Source organism: Narcine bancroftii, chromosome 4 (assembly GCF_036971445.1).
Source record: "Narcine bancroftii isolate sNarBan1 chromosome 4, sNarBan1.hap1, whole genome shotgun sequence".
NCBI lineage: Eukaryota > Metazoa > Chordata > Chondrichthyes > Torpediniformes > Narcinidae > Narcine > Narcine bancroftii.
The window spans coordinates 287,548,352-287,552,932 of NC_091472.1; the positions used below are offsets into that span (position 1 = coordinate 287,548,352).

At 40.6% G+C, this 4,581-nt stretch overlaps 1 long non-coding RNA gene across 1 annotated transcript; it reads left to right on the plus strand.

Annotated features, from left to right (window-relative positions):
- The first annotated feature begins 200 nt into the window (after nt 1–200).
- Nucleotides 201–4,245, plus strand: LOC138762067 (uncharacterized). Its single transcript, XR_011356738.1, has 4 exons — nt 201–386; nt 1,016–1,105; nt 3,161–3,228; nt 3,572–4,245. It is a non-coding gene; the product is annotated as an uncharacterized lncRNA (long non-coding RNA).
- The last annotated feature ends 336 nt before the right edge of the window (nt 4,246–4,581 follow it).

Sequence of the window (4,581 nt, forward strand, 5' to 3'; positions counted from 1 at the left end):
TCAGGCTCCAGGGGTGGGGGGGGGGGAGGTAGTTGCGGAAGGGGTTCCGGGCCCCAGAGAGGTGGATGGGGTTCCATACCACGAGAAGGGGGAGGAAGGAGAGATCCGTGATGTGGTGGGCCCAGTGATGTCAGTGTGGCAGTGGTAAAAGGGGGGGGGGGTCAAGGGTGTCAGTGTTGGGGGATGGGGAGGTCAGTGGTGCTGGTGTGGCAGTTGTGAGGGAGGGATGTTGGCTTGGCAGTGGGTGGGGGAATCGTGTGGCAGTGTTGGGTTTGAGGGCTTGCTTCAGATCTCGCCTTTGGTCCATTAACCAGGCAGGGGCAGTTGATGCACTGGTTGTACTCATGGCCAGCTTATGAAAAGGCATCTCTGGAACTATGCCTCTGGTAAGTTGGGGGTGGGGTGGAGTAAAATTAACCAGCACTGATGAAAGCTGGTTCAACTTGTTTATTGTTGAAGGACTTGAGCTGGGCTGGGGCTTGCATGAGAACAACTGCTGAAGAATGGTGCACTGGGACCAAGTATTGGGTCTGAGGTTCACGAGGGTGCTGAGGGCAAGACAGCTCCTGGTGGCTGAAAGCTTCCTGATTGTATCGGATGTTCTGATCTGGGAACTTGGGTTTGCCAATGGATCAAATAGGAGGCTGTGTAGCTCCTGGAGTGCTGGAGGTAGTAAATCCATGGATTCTTGGTGTCTCTGAAGGACACCCTTTGTTTCCCTTTTTCGTGCTTGGGGATGCTGTGCAATGCCAGTGGCACCTCTGTGCCTTTAAAGCAGACCAAAGTTGATGAATTTTGTGTGTGAGTACAAGGCAATAAAGGAATGTTGGATAATATATTGAGAGTATTTCAATAGTAAAATAGTTATGTTCTGGAGTAGTAACCTCTACCTTAAAGCCGAAGCACAATTCCTAGTAAATTAGCAGGGAAATTTTAAATGAGAAATAGTGATATTGTTAACTGTGTAACTTGATTATTTTGAATGCCAAATTATTCTACTGATATCTTTTCTCAGGATGGAAATGCTGTTTACCAAATCTTTTTGATTACTGACATACAATGTGGTTGACCCTTGGCTGGCTCACCAAGTTCAAGTTTAATACAGGTACATGATCCTTCATCTGGACATCAAAAATCCGAAAAGCTCCAAAATCCTGCAAGTGGGGACTGGCGGTCGGGGGAGGCGGCCGAGGGACCGGCGGATGGGGGAGGCGGCCCAGGGACCGGCAGCCGGGGGACAGGCGCATGGGGGACCGGCGCACGGGGGAGGCGGCCGGAGGACCGGCGCACGGGGGAGGCGGCCGGAGGACCGGCGCACGGGGGAGGCGGCCTGGGGACCGGCGCACGGGGGAGGCGGCCGGAGGACCGGCGCACGGGGGAGGCGGCCGGGGGACTGGCGCACGGGGGAGGCGGCCGATACGGCAGCACAATTCAGGTGGGCTTTCTGAAATCTGGAAAAATCTGAAATTCAGAACACACTGTCCCCCAAGGGTTCTGGATAAAGGATCGTGTACCTGTATACAAATGTGGTGGAGAACCTCAGCGACCATAGGAAGCAATGATATATAACCAGTAAGCCCTCCATAAAGTTTTGAGGGAAAATCAGACAGGCATCTGAATTTAAAATAAAAGTGGGGGGGCAGAGGAGGGGCAGGGGGAGGAGCACTGTCTCACAGGCACAGGTTGGAGGGAACAAGAGACACAATCTGAGAAGTGATAGGTAGAGGAGGTGGGTCTCTGGTGAGAGAAGCTTTAGGAAAGGAGAGAGATAGGTAGGGCCTAATGGAAGTAGGAGAAGTTGATGTTAATACTGTCTGGTTGGAGAAGCAAAGATATATAACCGTTTCAGGCCTGAACCTTTAGTCAAGGTATGGAAGCTGTGTGACCTAGTAAGTTTTTCTAGCACTTTTCTTCATTAAATTACAATCATAGAGTCTGCAGATTTTCTTCTTTAGCTCACCAAGTTAAAGGGCATTTGGGAACTTACAGTAAATGCTGACCTTGCCAGTGTTCCTCCCAATCAATTGTTGCATGAGAAATTAATAACTTCTAGTATCATTGCCCATTTGTGGGCAATATGATTTCCAGGTATGGATAATGCATTTATGGTTTCTGATTAATTGACAACTTTTTTTGCGTGAAAGATCCAATGTGCACTATGTACTTTGGTTACTCAGTAGTAACATACATGAGAGGTCAACGTAAATAGAAGCAGTACAAGGTTTTGAGACCTTCATGGATGCTTCAATTTTCATTTAGATTTTCTTTTCATTTTCTTGAACTACCTTAATAATCCATTCGTTCCTTAATATATACAAAATTGATACAAAATTGAAATATGAGTAAGGTAGAGAATCTCCAGAAAATGGATCTGAAAACAGAAACTTGAGGTCATACAGTATCACCGTCATTCCTGATTATATTGCTGTGTTCAACTTCTGATGAAGAGTCCTCAATTGGAGACTTTAATTGAGAAACACAAAAACTGCAGATGTTGGAATCTTGAGTTGACAAAAAGAAACTGGAGAGACTGAGTCAAGCAGCAGAACTATTGCAGTTTTGAAGGTCACAAGTCAAAACATTGACCATTTCTATCTATGGGTGCTGTCTGTCTGGATGACTCTCTCCAGCTTCTCTTTTCTCACAAAACTTAAAACTTTTTTCCATAGATAGACAAAGATGTTTCATTTTATGGCAGATTCCTAGAATCTGCATTGTTCTACAAAATGAAATTGTCGAGGCAATTTCTTTGAAAGGGCCTTCTGCATATTCTAAATTTTACAGTGCTTGTTTACTTTTCTGTTGATGTGGAAACCCTATCTAGTTTGGGAGAAGGGTGTATTGTAAGATGGGAAGAAATTACTTGTGCATGGACAGGAAGTAATTAATTTTTTGAAAGAATACATCTGTAAGCATGAATATTTGAGTTTGTTATGCTAAAACCCTCCAGTACAAGGTTGACTTGTGAAATGTTACAGAAGTCTGCATTTTACAATGGAGGGAAGAAAAAAAATTGGAAGATATCCTACGACTGGCCATGCTATGCTCAGTTTACTGGCTGGTATACATTAATTCCAACATAATTCAGATTTGAAATGTCAAAATTGAATTTTACAGCTATTATTAAGTATTGGAATTATTTACAATTCTGTTTCTCTAGGTCGCTGGAAGATGCATTTGAAAATGGATGCTTTGACCTGAAAAGGATTTTCTCCTGTAATATGAATAGTACGTTTTTTTTATATACTAATCTTTTGTGAGAATTGAATCAAATAAAATTTGTTTTTCATAATAGGTATTAATCATTGTTCTGGTCTGTTTGAAGTTGCTATCTGATTTCAGAATTTAGGCAATTTGGGGTGGGACTTTGATTGGGTTGTACCCTCCCACAAAGGCATGCTTGCATTGTTTTGCTTGCAAGCTTGTAAGAAATGGAGGTACAGTATATTAAGTGAATAGATGCTTTTAAAATGAACTATATTTTTGTAAATAGTTCATCCTAGTGTGTATTCACATATTTATAAATATGCTAAAGAATGAGCATAATAATGATTAATCTGATATTTTACAGGTCTTCAATGATGTCTGCCTTGAAGCCTTTTTGCATATGTAAATCATCACGTCATTTCAGAAACAGTAAGCCTGTGACTTAGTTATTTTTAAGATGTGTATTTAAAAAAAAAATAATATATTTTAAAATTGCAGTCTGGTTATTTTATTTCTATTGTAATCAGGGATGAATCTAAAATAGTTATCTGACAGGCCTAATTATCAAACTATTTGTTGCAAATACTTTGTGTATGAGGGCACAAAGTTTGTTCTAATTTGTATTGGCATTTCAAAATATTGACCAGGAAAAAGCTGTTATTTGATCTAGTATGATTTCATTTGTTTATTTAATGTTGATAAGTAGAGTATACAACAAAAGTATGAACATCAAATGTAATATTAGAGAGTATTCCAATCTTGACCAATTATTTTTTTTAAAATGTCTTAAAGTTTAACACGTTTGTCTCAAATTTAAAGTAAGTTGTTAAAATTGAACATGCCTAGTTGTCATGGATGTGTTTGTTAGGACAGAGTTCCAGTAATTGTGGAAAATGAAATGTTTTGTGGCTCTGAGCTCTTCGATGAACAGTACAAAATGTAATGGATACCTGAAATCAAAGGCAAAGATGTACAACTATCAATCTTTTGGGCATGTCCAGCTTAAAGCAGAACAATAAAATATATTTTACAAATTAATGGAATTGTTTATTTAAATCGTTAATCCTGACTCGTATTGATGGTTGCATACAAATTCAGAAAATTTCAAGCACATAAATTCAAAATGGCATGCAATAAAGTTGGAAGGGGGTTATAGTAGAGAATGAATTTTATCTAATGTTTAGAATTTGTGTTGGGGATGACACCAAAAACAAATCTGAAACAGCTGCAAAAAGGTAACTGCTGTAAGACAGGGATTTTGTTCAAACATGCAAGTTATTACATTGCACAATATCTTATCCAATTCACTAAGACCCTCAAAATTTGACAAAATGGGATTTAAAGTAGAATAGCAATGTGCTGCAAAGTACAATT